Source organism: Mixophyes fleayi, chromosome 6, assembly GCF_038048845.1.
Source record: "Mixophyes fleayi isolate aMixFle1 chromosome 6, aMixFle1.hap1, whole genome shotgun sequence".
NCBI lineage: Eukaryota > Metazoa > Chordata > Amphibia > Anura > Limnodynastidae > Mixophyes > Mixophyes fleayi.
The window spans coordinates 19,464,028-19,479,660 of NC_134407.1; the positions used below are offsets into that span (position 1 = coordinate 19,464,028).

The window sequence follows — 15,633 nt, forward strand, 5'->3', positions numbered from 1 at the left end:
GGCTCAATGGCTTTGTTATGTTAAACTCTCAAGGAGGGAGAGACTAGAAGCTCTGGTACTTAAAACATGAGAATAGCTGAACAAAAAAAAAAAAAAAAAAAAAAAAAGACAAAAGTAAAACCAAGACATTGAAATCTAAAGAAAAAAAAAAAAGAATCCACTTAGCTGCAAAGCTCCGCTTTTGCCAAGTTGTTAAATAGATTTTAAATAAGTACATAATTTAAAGCAGACTCGCTGCCTGAGTCCACTTAAATAAAACTAAGCACAGCCATAAATTGACTAACGAGCATAAAAACGTAATACAAAATATAGAATATAACATTTACAACAAATACATATGTGTATGTATGATTGTCAGAAAAGTACAGAGGTAACGACTTTAAATTAAAGATTAATGATGTGACAATAAATTCTGTGGTATGTCAAGAGGTCAAACAAAAATTGAATATTGGTTTAAAATTTGTTTTGATATTGACATTGGGGGTTATTTAAAGTGGGCCTGTCACCTACATTGGTTCAGCTAAATAAAAAAAATCTCTGCTTCCAATCACTTCCATAGGATTTAGTAGAATCACGGATATGTTAAGTTCAGAATGTAACCTACGGCAACCAATCAGGTGTTTGCATTTCATTTTCTAAACCTAGCAGATAAAATGACGGCTACAATGTAATGGTTTGCTGTGGGTTCGAACACTTTTGCAACCTCTGACCATTTTATTCAGTGAGTGTGTTGGGGGTATATTGGTGGAGAGAAAAAAAAGAGAGGATGTTGGTTTGGTATCTGACAAATAGAAGCAGGCATGGATGGTCATAAAAGAAATTCTTTGAATTTTTATTGTAGATATTATGCTGTTAACATTGCCGTTTACAGACCTCCATCGCTCTAACTTTGGTTGTCACATGTCAAAGATTGTAACTAAAGCAACAGAAAAACAAAGATACTTTTGCTGGAAAACAAATAGATCTTTACATAATGAGTAGCAGACACACACTCAGTGCCTCATGTATACCTCCCAACATTGGTCCCAGTACAAAAAGAGGAAGTGATCAGGTGACTTAGTGGGCGTGGCCACACCGCGCAAGGAAGTGACTGATGCTTATGTCTGCCCCCAAACCTCCCCTAAAATAACCTTTGAATTGCCAACATTGTGAGCAGGGACCTTCCAACATCCTGCCAGTCAGGGCAAAGGTGCCAACTGGCGTGACTGTCGCACCTAAAATCGGGGCTGTCCCACCACAATCAGGACAGTTGCAAGGTAGGCTCATGCCCACAAAATGCCTTTCTCATTGGAAAAAGGGTAACGGGTACATCTTGAAATTATAACCTACATCAGGCAATGAATCGTTGGGAAGGAATTCATTGGCTGGCGATGTGCCACCAGACATCACAGCGCACACTGCCAGCCGAAACGATACAACATCTCCGCTCAATTTCTCCTAGAATACCCTATGGTGTGTTGGCTAACCTGTGACACTCCAGGTGTTGTGAAACTAAAAGTCCCAGTATACCAGCAATAAGCTGCTATATATTGGCAAAGCATGCTGGGACTTGTAGTTTCACAACACCTGGAGTGTCACAGGTTAGCCAACACTGCCCTATGGTGTGAGAGGAAAAATGAGCGGAGATTCGAGAAAAAAACTCCACCGCAATGTGTCTCCGCAGACACATGGCAACACCTCATACCTAACTGAATCCCCCCTTTGTACCCAGCTATTGTTTAACAATATCTAACTGGGCATGGCTGACAAGGAATGCTGGGACTTTCAGTTCCACAGCAGGTAGATCTACATTGTACACTACAAAATTTCAACTGAACACACATAACTCATAGCTGTTCAAGATACAACCTGTCTATTCTCTTCATAACCAGGAGACAATGCCGAGAAATAGACTAGCCTGAACCTGCATTGTGAGTGTACCCGTGTCAATACATCTATTTACAAGCAGCTTCTGTAATGCAATCCATAATACCATGTTACTGCCGTGGACTAATGGCTTTAACGCTACGGATTATGTCACAATTCCATGCAGAAATACACATGCTATGTGCCATGCTCGTTATATCATCCAGAACATAGATTTCTATGTTACATTCCGTTCCAATGAAAGACAAGGAAGTTGTGTCTTTGTCATCACGTTCCACATGATACATAAGAATAATAGAGATTTCTGTAAGCAATTTACATGTGCTTAATGTTAAATGCACAATTCCATTTTAAGAGGCTTCCTTTGCAAATCTGTTGTAGCCAGCCACTCCCCCCCCCCCATCACATCACCTCTAACTTTCACTGATGTAATGCGGTTACAGGCAACCATTGGTGTTAGAATTGGGATGTTGAAATCACATTACATTATGTATCCTATATTCATTGCATACAGAGGGAATGACAGCACTTTACACTTCCAGGTGCAAGCCCACTTCTTGGCCTTAGGAAACACCCCATAAAAAAACAAGTGTACCTACAATTGAAGGTATACGGATGCTCTGCTCATAGACGACACCGTAAAAACGTCACTACAAAAAGTTCAACGTAAAAGTCCATCCTATTTCCATTTCAATTTGTCAGTTTTCCTCTTAACATACTGCTCACTTTATCATCATTTAGGTCTTAAATAAATTAGAACAACAACATTGGAACGGTCTTCAGTATAGGCGTTACTTTTAGTAGTTTCAAGTTGTTTTTTTTTACATTAGTCGAAGTGCGCCTAGTTATGCAAAAGTGGTACGAGAAGCTGCAATATAGGTTAGGAGATGGGTTTCCAGCACCTCTGACCAGCCAGAGAATTCAAGTTCTTTTGTGGGAAAAAAGACTGTAAAACGGGAAAGTTCCTTCTCCACCATCACAAGCTCATTGATGTAATCCCGCCCGATAAAAAGAGAATTTCTTTTGCCACTTCATTCTAATTTTCAAAGAATGCCCCCAATCTGCCCAACACGTCCATCTAGAGATGCTCACTGACCCCTGTGAACTGGTTTTGGTAAATCCACCCTCGTGTGTTTTGGTTTTGGATCTGTGTTTTTTAGAAAAATTCCTTAAATATGCCAAAATCACATGATTTTGTTCTTTTTTTCGTTCCTACATTATTATTATTAAACTCAATAACACTAATTTCAAGTCATTTGCAGTCAATTTTGACCACCTCACAGGTCACAATATTATTTTGATACACTTTTGGACAAATACTTCTGCGACCTGGCTGGATGGTAAGCGACAGAGCAATGACACAAACACACGGCAGTTCCTACCATATCTAGGACACATTGGCACACAGCAGTGGCAGAAAAGAAAAATGGTGCAAGAAGGAATTTATCCTTAGGCCCATCCTCCCTACCACCCACTGTTGGGTCTTAAAAAGGAATCCAAAACGTGTGAGAGCCGACGGTGTAACGATGACGTTTTGCCTCGTTTTCAATACAGAGGACGCGCAAAAGTACCGAGCTGGCTTAGATCTGCTAAGTTCGGGTGTGTTCGGTTCTCGGGGAACCGAGCCTGAGCATCTCTAGTCCCATCAGAGTCAGTGGCGCACGCAGGGGGGGTTTCTGGGTCTCTAGAAACCCCCCTGCGCTTACTAAGTGGCCACTGTCCTATACAGCAGCCGCGGCGCTGTCAAAGAAGCGTCCGCGGCGGTGCTGTATTGTATACAGCACTGCCGCAGACGCTTCTTAGACAGCGACGCGGCTGCTGTATAGGACAGTGCTGGCGAAACGGAGCTGCTGCAGCTCTCTCTCGGTTTTTTGGGTTTTTTTTGGGTCGGTGGGGGAAACCCCCCGACAATCCTCCGTGCGCCGCTGAGAGTCTACAAATTTTCTCTCCTAGACTCCACTCGAACGTCACATATATATGCAAACTGCAAAAATGAAACATTTGCTTGCTCTTAAAGTGTAACTAAACTGCCATATATCCCTCGGCTATGTCACTATTCCCTAGTGAAATGACAGGATGCAGCTTCATGGATATTGGTGCAGCCCCAAAAATCACAGCCGCCACTGTGTGTCAGTGACAGGTGAGCGTTAAAGGGCTCTTATCAATGAATGATTAGTATGTGAAGAGCAGGAACACTTAGCTAAACATTTGTAAACATCTCAGAAGATACTCAAATTAGTACGATTCCAAAACTGAAATATAATGTCAGACTAGAAGAGACAAAGTAACTTAATTTCTCTGATGGATCTAATAACATATATCTGATTACGTACTAATTTCAACAGTTAACAATTTGTATGTTAAATGATATTTTCCACAGTAACATGTATTTTCCTTTGACTCTTAATTGAATCTCAAACAAACCATAAAAAACAAAACCATGACAAGAAAGGCAATGTAGATAATAAGTACAGTAAAAACATGTTCTAAGCAGAATAATTTAAGGGTCCGATCGATGTACAACCTGCAATTTCCCGGGCTAGCAGAGCATGCACGCTGGTCTGTGACACACACAATACCTGTGTCCCCTTTAGAGGCTGTGAGGAGGATCGGGTTGACGAGAGAACACAGTCTAACTACAGGGTAGCTTAGTATCTGCAGGATAGTATTAACAGCAATGTATAAATCCATGTCAGACGCAGGAAAAGAAGGGAGTGTGTGTAGCATAAAAGCAGTGGTCAAATAAAGGGGAAAAATGCAACAAATCTTTAGAGAACACAACACACCCAACTGGTTCCTTAGCAGATGACCAATCCTTAAAATACAGCTCGGCACTTGTTTCAAAGTTAAAGGGAGAGGCGAGGAGGGAGCACAGACAGCTCCTATTTAATGGATGAGAGAAATGTAGAGATAAGGAGCCTCATTTAGAGTCCAGCTACAGGATACATATTTTCACCTGGACAAAGCATGCTGCAATCCAAGGGTACATACACATTCTTTTATTCATCATCATCACCATTTATTTATATAGCGCCACTAATTCCGCAGCGCTGTACAGAAAATTCCTTCACATCAGTCCCTGCCCCATTGGGGCTTACAGTCTAAATTCCCTAATATACTAACACACACACACACACACACACACACGCACGCACAGAGAGACTAGGGTCAATTTTTGTTAGCAGCCAATAAACCTACCAGTATGTTTTTGGAGTGTGAGAGGAAACCGGAGCACCCGGAGGAAACCCAAGCAAACACGGGGAGAACATACAAACTCCACACAGATAAGGCCATGCAGGTGGGGGGGGGGGATACTGGCTGCTTTTGCAGGCATCACACAAAATACTGGGTAGCATTATTTTTACACGGCAAGAGTTGATCTAGAACAAGCCCCCTACACACTCTAAAACGTCCACACATTTTTAACGGGTCCACCACCTCTCCCTCTTGGCAACATGTTTTTGGCAAGGTGCAAAATTGGACATTTCAGCTGGATCTAATACTAATTTTCAATGAGGACAATTAAAAGGTTCAATTCATTTTTTTTTTTCAATGCCTGCAGACCAGAGAACAGAAACACGTCCACAGTTTCCTATATATTTTGTTGGTTTTTTTCCCCCCGAAGGAATTTACGACCTGGAGGAAAGAAGAGGATCCCCCCAGGATTTTTCTGGTGAGAGAAATTGGTGATTGAGGGTATTTTTAATAAAGGTACTTTTGTCATTGTGTCTACGTGTTTATTTTACTTTCTTGTTTGTTTGTTTTCACAGGTGCACTATTGGACCCAGCAGTCACTGGATGCCAGGGCATACTGGTGCTTGTACCACACCCAAACGGTTTAGGTATACCAGCTGATTTAACCAATACTGATACTGATTTAATCAATTACACCCACTGCCCCAGAGGTATGGGAAGAACACCATACTGAACAGGCTAGGGCTGGCTGGAATTATGGTAGGGGAAACCCACGATATGGGGTCATCAGCGCAGCACGTCATAGCCTGGCGCTGGCAGCTTCCTTGCAATATTGCCGCTAACAGCACAAGATATCAGCGCTGGCACCATTTTTTGGGAGAGGGGGACGGGGGTTTAAGGGGGTAGACACTTTTTTGTTTATTATATATTTATTTTAAACACTAGCAAGGTCTGTGCTGACAGGACAGTAACTGGGGCTGTACGAGAGAAGCGACTGCCCAGGGTGCAGAGCTGAATGGCGGCACAGGATAATGAATATTATAGGTTATTTTGAATACAGTTGAGGGGGCCTCAGTTTTCTTTTTTGTCCAAAGTGTTAAAAATTCAAGTTATACACTGTGCTCCGATCATGAACATCAGCACAACATATTTGCTTACTCTCCTGGGATGTCCGGGAGACTCCCGAATTTCAGCTAGCCCTCCTGGACCCCAGGGAGAGTAGGCCTTTGTCCTGGATCTCGCCAACTTCTAGTGAATTTGGCGTAACAGGGGCCTCAATGACACCATTAGCCGACAATTTGTGTCATTTTAGCATCACCCCCACAGCCAGATGACGTGGCTGCTCTATTTTTCCGTAAGTTCTTGTCCCAAAACGACGCACCTCTCTCCTCCCACACACCTGTCACGGTAACGCTGAACAACTCATTTGGCCCTCCTCTGCCGAAAACTAGACTGTAAGCTTCATGACTCAGTGACTAATTCCTAGTACATGAATATCGTCACAGCTTTCAAAATGGCTGCTCCCATTGTGTGTAAACAACAGATACACCATACAAAGACAGAAGCAAAGGATGTAAACAAATCATCAAAACAAAACAACAAGATGAAGATTTCTGTGTGTCACAATGAACTGACAGGATTACACGTAAGGATCATGGAGTGTGAAGGATAAGTGTGATGAAGGATAGGTGTGATGAAGGATAGGTGTGAGACCTCTGACAGGTTTCACTGAAAGATATAATCATGTAAGAGATATGTGACCTTAGAGGACCAGCCCTAGACATGACTAGCAGCGTGCACATACACCCAACAGGCATTCCTATGTCTCACACTAAAAGCGTGTCAGCTTGTAGTGTGAGACATGTCACCAGCTGTGTGCTGCCGACATGTGTGGATAGGAACACGGCACGACACACAGCCTTCACTAAGCTCTCAAGTGGATCGTCTGCTGTACGGACGTCTCCTCTCACACAATAACAACCGTTGAACTTCACAGTAATTATACTCTGTTTTTATTTTAATACACATACGTTTTACACAGAGCTGTAGCCTCAAGTAAAACGAGGAACACAAGGCAGTAGGTCAGGCCTGGTTAACCTGTGTCTCTCTGAGTGTTATGAAACTACAAGTCCCAGCATGCCCTACTAGCTATTAGCTGGCTATCTACTGGCAAATGTGGAGAGCCGCAGGTTAGCCAGACCTGCACTAGGTCATTTGCAGTTGACCACACTGTTTTATTTTGTTCAGTTTGCTCCAGCATGTAAACTGTATATAGATATATAATATGAACTTTCTATGAAAAACCTGATTTATACAGTAAAATAAACTTTAAAATATAATATATATACTTTAACATATGCAGTCCTATATACAGTACAGTATTTTGCATAACTAAGACATGTACTGTATTACTACGGGTTGGGTACACTTTAACGGTGCGGAAAATTCCGACAGCGAGGAGTCCTACACTTAAAATGTCTGAAAAAACTATTTTAATATAATCAGACTTACTTCCACACCGACGCTGTAGATCTCCGATCGCAGCAGGATGTTAACCGCAAGTTATTCCCAGACAGGTGTCCGACACTAGACTTTCACGTCATCGCGACCTGTATTCATTTTAATTTAAAGCGGCAATGTCGTGTTTAAACACTTAACCTGCGGGGTCCTGACATTGCCGCTTTAAATTAAAATTAATACGGGTCGCGATGACGTGAAAGTCTAGTCTGTTCGGAATAACTTGCGGTCAGCATCCCGCCGAGATCGGAGATCTACAGCGTGGGTTTGGAGGCAAGTCTGCTTACATTAAAGTCGTTTATTCAGACATTCGCATTTTAGGTGTAGGACTCCTCTCCTCGGTGTCGGAATGGTGGTAATCGTATATTATTGATTATCTATCACTTTATTCTAACATCCGTTCCTTCCATTAGTCAGGCATCGCTGCAGCATACAACAACGCAGTAAGGATTCTCCTCTCTCTGTCCCGTACCTCCCAGCCCCTGCAAATACAGAGCTGTGATGTGAAGCTGTCCATCACCAAGTGTGTGGTGGGGGGGCTGTATCCCCCCTCCACTTCGCCTAGCAAGTTAACCCTATAAGCGCCAGGGCAGCAACCGCACATTTGGCTATTTACATTTATTGGATAAGCTTATTATTTACAGTACTTCAGGGTTAATATATTACTTTTTAGGGCTTTAAATTCATGGGGGGGGGGGGTGTTAAAATTAATTTCGGGTTCAAATCTGGATCGTTTGGTCATTATATATTTTGATGTTTTGTTTTTTTTAGTATAATGGGTCTGAATCTGGATTGTACGATTATTTTTGAGGGATTTCACGTTCACTTGAATTTGGTTTAATATTTGGGGGTATATTTACTAAACTGCTGGGTTTGAAAAAGTGGAGATGTTGCCTATAGCAACCAATCAGATCCAAGCTGTCATTTTGTAGAATGTACTAAATAAATGAAAGCTAGAATCTGATTGGTTGCTATAGGCAACATCTCCACTTTTCCAAACCCGCAGTTTAGTAAATCTAGCCCTTGGTGTGTTTAACATTAATCTGGGGTATTATGGGACAGTTTATTATCTAAAATAAAGAATAGGGTGGAAATAGCTCGCCCTTGCTTTTGTACGGAGAAGCCTCTAACATTCATCATGGCGCTTTGTGCGTCACTGCTATACTTGCGCTGTTACGGCCATCTCAGGATGACGAGGACATAAAAATCACTGAAAAATGCTTTTGTTTTTAATATTTTTAAATAAATAAATCTATATATATATATATATATATATATATATATATATATATATATATATATATATATATATATATATATATATATATTTATTTTTAGACCATTTATTCTGGGGTCATGGATTTGAGTCAGACCAGAGCCCTATCTGTGTGGATTGTATATCTTCTCCCAGTGCTTGGGTGATAAAGAGCTTTATATGCAGGATCTATATCAATAAAAAGGATAATAAATATTATTAATACAAATAATAATATTGTGCTCTATTTCTGGTTCCTGTCGCATTTACAGCACAGCTTAAAAAAAAACAACAACTTGTGTGGACTCCTAATATCCGTGCGTATATGTTCACTTTGACAACCAATGTGTTGAGCGTGATTGTGGTTCTGGGCCCCCCGCTTGCTTGAGAAACCAGCAACGCCCTTAGCTGTTTTTTATGCTTTAAACTTCTTGCTTAACCAGTCTCCCTTCCTCTCCATGCGAGGCTGTGTATCTAGGTATTTTGTATATACTGTCTAGGAGTTATCTCCCACGACCCAAGCACATACTGGTATGCTAATTGGTGTCCGCCTAAACTGCCCTGGTATGTGTGCGTTTCTGTGCCTACGATAGGGAAGTTGAACTATTGGGGGGGGGGGGGGGGGGGATTACTACTGTAATTGCTGCTCTATATTACAGTTACTATGGTAATTTCAACACTGATTTTTGCTCACAGCTCCCTGATCCGCAAGCAAAAATCCATATTAAAATTACCGTAGTAACTGTAATAATACACGCCCCGTGCATTCCAACAACGCTTGGAATTAAAACTGTCACTTGGGAGTACATAAAAGGTTTTTGTTTTTTTTGCCGAAATCACAGCTCCTACATATTAAGCAGCGTTGTAGAGAATAATTTAATCATTCATATCCGTCCCTGCCCCGGTGGAGCTTACAATCTATCTATACCATACAACACAGAAACACACACACACACACACACACATTACGGTTAACTTTGTCAGAAGCCAATTAACTTACCAGTGTTTTTGGACTTGGGGAAACCAGAGCACCCAGAGGAAACCTACCTAATCACCAGGAGAAACATACAAACTACATACAGTTAAGGGCCCTGGTTGGAATTGAACCCATGGCCCCAGCACTAAGGTAGCAATGCTAATCACTGTGCCACCATGCTGCCCTAGTCCAGGCAGTTCCCGTGTCCAATTGACCCGACTATGATTATTTTTGTGAGTGTGACTTGTCCAAGACCACAATGATCGGAGCACTGGGATTCGTCCTGAGCTCTCCCTCCTGTTATCTCCTTTTAATGTTAGTCTCTGCATGTAATTTACTTTAACATTATAGCTAAATGGCTACAGCACATCGTAATCACCATTTATTTATATAGCGCCACTAATTTTGCAGCGCTGTACAGCGAACTCGTTCACATCAGGCCCTGCCCCATTGGGGCTTAGAGGAGAGGGAGAGAGAGAGAAACTAGGGTCAATGATAGAAGCAAATTAACCTACTACAATGGGAACATAAGTGCTACCTATAACTAGCCTAAATGGATTTTATTTTAAACCTGTATGTTTTGTCCCTCAGAAAGTACAACTGACTGACAGATCTTTGAAAACTTTCTGCTTGGTAGCGCCAGGAAAGTTTCTTACACCTTAAGACAATCTGGCCTCCAAACGTTCGGTCAAATTACAATCTACGATTTAGATTTATCCTTCACTCACCTAAGCAACAGTTAACAGGGATTGTACACCCCCCACCTGCATTAAAACTCCAGTGAACGCTATTGGCCAAATGTTGATAGTCTCTTTCAGCCGACTGCGCACAATACAGCTCTCTCATCTAGTGGGTGGTGCACCAACTGAGACAACGGAATCATTAAGAGACTTATCCCTTCTATAGTGACCACAGTTGTCAAAGGCATAAATTTATTACATGCAACACAAAAAACATCAATTTTAAAAAAATAAAATGGATTATGTATAAATCACATTCAGCTCAATAACTAAATAATATCTGCTCCTTTTTGAGTTTCTTTTGAATTAGGGCGGTGAGAATAATTATGCACTTAAATATTAAAAAAAGTGTTTAAAACTTAACAAAAAGTTAATGACCTGGAAAGTTACAAGAGTTAAAGAAAACAACAAAGTTAAATGATCAGGTCTGGAACGCTCGTGTTTCTAACAGATAACATATGAGCTCATTACAAAATGGACAAGAATGTGGCACGTATACAATGTATCACTGTACAACAAAAAGTGGTGCAAGACCGACCTGCTCTCTAACAACACAATAAATGGTTAAGAAGTGTAACGCTGCCCCCGGTGTCAGGTTGAGGAATGGCAGCGGTTTCTATGGGAGCACATCAAGGTATTACAGCTCACACATGGTAATCTCTCACCAGCTGTGGAGGCCGAGGGGTCATAAGGAGGGAGAGGCCTGGGTCACATTCTGCAGCCAGTCATGTATAGTAACAAACAGAGGCCTCTCACTGGCAGCAGGCTGAGGGGGTGACACTGCATTCCGGGGGGAGTTCTTCCTAATACAGGAAGCTAAATCAAGGTCAGCACGGTGGCTCAGTGGTTAGCACTTCTGCCCCACAGCACTGGGGTCATGAGTTCAAATCCCGACCATGGCCTTATCTGTGTGGAGTTTGTATGTTCTCCCCGTGTTTGAGTGGGTTTCCTCCAGGTGCTCCGGTTTCCTCCCATACTCCAAAAACATACTGGTAGGTTAATTGGCTGCTATAAAAATTGACCCTAGTCTCTCTGTCTTGTGTGTGTGTGTGTGTGTGTGTGTGTGTATATTAGGGAATTTAGACTGTAAGCTCCAATGGGGCAGGGACTGATGTGAATGAGTTCTCTGTACAGCGCTGCGGAATTAGTGGCGCTATATAAATGAATGGTGATGATGATGATGATGACGATGTAGCACTTGAACGATGTTAATCGGTGGCCCAAATACACTTCATTTCTGATATTATGTAACACTTTCAGACTAGACCTCTTCATGAGCAGCTGTAGCAACACTGACACTTATAATATAAACAAAAATATAATATAACAAAATGTATATTGAATATATATATATATATATATATATATTCAATATACATTTTGTTATATTATATTTTTGTTTATATTATATATATATATATATATATATATATATATATATATATATATATATATATCTCATCATCATCATCATCATTTATTTATATAGCGCCAACATATTCCGTAGCGCTTTACAATTGGGGACAAACGTAATAAACTAATAAACAAACTGGGTAAAACAGACAAAGAGGTGAGAAGGCCCTGCTCGCAAGCTTACAATCTATGGGACAATGGGAGATTGACACATGAGGTTAAGTATACATTTTGCATCTTGGCCCAGCCAGACTGCAAAGGTAGGGTGACTCATAAGCTAAATGATCCTGTCACACAACAATGTTGGTCCGGGGGTAGTTGTCTTGTGTGAAATTGTGTAACAGGCTAAAGGTAGTGAGGTTAAGATGGTGGTTGAGGAATATTATAAGCTTGTCTGAATAGGTAGGTTTTCAGAGAACGCTTGAAAGTTTGTAGAACAGAGGAGAGTCTTATTGTGCGAGGGAGAGAGTTCCATAGAGTGGGTGCAGCCCGAAAAAAGTCCTGTAACCGGGAATGGGAGGATGTAATGAGGGTGGATGAGAGACGCAGATCTTTTGCAGAACGGAGTTGCCGAGTTGGGAGATATTTTGAGACAAGAGAGGAGATGTATGTTGGTGCAGCTTTGTTGATGGCCTTGTAGGTTAGTAAAAGTATTTTATATTGGATTCGGTAGAAGACAGGCAGCCAGTGTAGAGACATACAGAGTGATTCAACAGAGGAATAGCTATTTGCAAGGAAAATCAGTCTTGCCGAAGCATGCAAAATAGATTTTAGGGGTTTGAGTCTGTTTTTGGGAAGACCAGTAAGGAGGGAATTGCAATAGTCAATGCGGGAGATGATTAGTGCATGAATTAAGGTTTTAGCAGTGTCTTGTGTGAGATATGTGCGGATTCTGGAAATGTTCTTTAGATGTATGTAACATGATTTAGATATAGAGTCAATGTGGGGAACAAAGGATAGGCGTGAATCAAGGATTACACCTAGGCAGCGAGCTTGTGGGGTGGGATTTATGGTCATGTTATCAACAGAGATAGAAATGTCAGGTATGCTCTTGTTGGCGGGTGGGAATATTATTAACTCTGTTTTAGAAAGATTAAGTTTGAGTTGACGAGAGGACATCCAAGATGAAATGGCAGAAAGACAGTCAGTTACACGGGACAACACAGATGTCGAGATATCAGGAGAGGATAGATAGATTTGGGTATCATCCGCATAGAGATGATACTGAAAGCCAAAGGAACTTATTAGATTTCCAAGAGAAGCGGTATAGATAGAGAACAGCAGAGGACCTAGCACCGAGCCTTGTGGTACTCCAACTGATAGGGGAAGCGGAGCAGATGTGGCTCCAGAGAAATTAACAGTGAAAGAGCGATTAGAGAGGTAAGATGAGAACCAGGATAGAACTGTGTCTTGAAGACCTAGGGATTGCAGCGTTTGTATGAGAAGAGAGTGGTCAACGGTGTCAAATGCAGCCGAGAGATCCAGGAGAATTAGGAGAGAGTAATGGCGTTCAGTCTTAGCAGTGATCAGATCATTAACAACCTTGGTCAGCGCAGTCTCTGTGGAGTGTTGAGAACGAAAGCCAGACTGAAGAGGATCCAACAGGTTGTTTGCGGAAAGAAAGCGTGTGAGGCGAGTGTAGGCAAGTCTCTCTAGAAGCTTGGAGGGGCAAGGGAGCTGAGAGATGGGACGGTAATTTGAGAGAGAGTTTGGGTCGGAGTTTTGTTTTTTTAGAATAGGAGTAATCACTGCATGCTTGTATAGTGATGGAAAGATGCCAGTAGAGAGTGAGAGATTACAGATTTGAGTTAGAGGTGAAATGAGCACAGAAGACAGGGATCTACCAATTTGCGAGGGAATAGGATCAAGAGGACAGGAGGTAGAGTAGGAAGATAAGAAGAGCGTAGAAATTTCCTCTTCATTTGTGGGGTCAAATGAAGAAAGGGTGTCAGAGGGTAGTGGGAAGGAAATGAGCTGATGGCTTGTTGAGGAGGAGGATACCATTTCTAGTCTGATCTTATCAATCTTGTCCTTGAAGTAGGTAGCAAGATCCTGAGCACTGATAGTAGATGGAGGGTTCGGGGTGGGAGGATTGAGAAGATGATTAAATGTATTGAAAAGGCGTTTGGGGTTAGAAGCCTGAGCATAGATAAGAGATTGAAAGTATGTTTGTTTTGCAGTGTCCAGAGCATTTCGATAGGAGTGGTAGACAGAAGTATATGTGAAGAAGTCATTAGAGCTTCGAGATTTACGCCAGTGACGTTCTGCTTTACGGGACAGTTTTTGAAGATTTCGTGTTGCTTTGGTGTGCCACGGTTGACATCGAAGTCGACGTGTAGTATGAAGTGTCGCTGGAGCCACTTGATCAAGGGCCGTTGCTAAGGTTAGGTGAAAATGAGGTACTGCCATCTCAGGGGATGAGAATGTAGAGATAGGGGAGAGAAGGTGTTGGAGAGAGGTGGAAAATTGTTGAAGATTAATAGAATTAAGATTTCTACGAGTATGAGGAGGCTTGGTAGAGTTAGACAGTAGAGAGGTTAGAGCAGTGGGGGTGAGAGTGTAGCTGATAAGGTGATGATCCGAGAGGGGGAAGGGTGTATTAATAAAATTAGAAACTGAGCATAGTCTAGAGAAAACAAGATCAAGGCAGTGGCCATCCTTATGAGTAGATGATTCAATCCACTGGGAGAGGTCAAGTGAGGATGTTAGAGAGAGTAGTTTGGAAGCAGCTTTGGAAGGTGGGTTATGAATGGGGATGTTGAAGTCACCCATGATGATGGTGGGGATGTCTGAAGATAAGAAGTGAGGGAGCCATGCAGAGAAATCCTCAATAAATTGTTGGTGTGCTCCAGGGGGACGATAGATCACCGCAACACGTAGGGAGAATGGATTAAAAATGCGAATAGCATGTACTTCAAAAGATGTGAACGTGAGTGATGGGACATTTGGTAGAACTGTGTATGTGCACTGTGGGGAGAGAAGTAGTCCAACCCCACCTCCTTGTCTGCCTTCAGGTCTGGAGGTGTGGGTGAGATGGAGGCCACCATGTGAAAGTGCTGCAGGTGAGGCAGTGTCTGATTGCATGAGCCATGTTTCTGTTATTGCCAGAAGGTTGAGGTTTTTTGAGAGGAAGAGATCATGAGCGGAGGTAAGTTTGTTACAAACAGATCGTGCATTCCAAAGGGCACATTTAAAGGACTTGGGAAGAGAGGGTAGACAGGTGATGTGTTTGAGGTTTGCTATAGAACGGTAGTGTTCCGATGTATGTGTGTGTGAGGAGTGTGGGGGACCTGGATTAGGTGATATATCACCAGCTAATAGAAGCAGAGTGAGCGAAAGATAGGCAAGGGGATTGTAAGATGTGTGGCCTTTTATTTTCTGGCGACAGGTGGAGGCTGTACTTGTTAGAGATAATAAATAGGACAACAGTTCATGGGTGTTAAATAGAGGTGAGTGGAGTAATGCAGGTGAAATATGAACAAATTTGTGTGTTGGTGGAGGGGTGAAAGATGACACAGTCCTAAAGATCATGCCATGAAATGAGACTAAGAAAAGCAATTTGTGAAACATTGTGATAAAAGGGGTAAAAGCAAAAAGCAAGGGTATTTTAAGAATTACCTCTTAGCAGTATTCCATATAAATAGACAAGTAGTGCAGAAGTAGGCTGTGGC

The 15,633-nt window shown here is 41.9% G+C and overlaps 1 protein-coding gene across 1 annotated transcript in view; it reads right to left on the reverse strand.

Annotated features, from left to right (window-relative positions):
- Positions 1-15,633, reverse strand: part of DNMBP (dynamin binding protein) — a 97,953-nt gene that overhangs the window by 42,689 nt on the left and 39,631 nt on the right. The window lies entirely within an intron of this gene.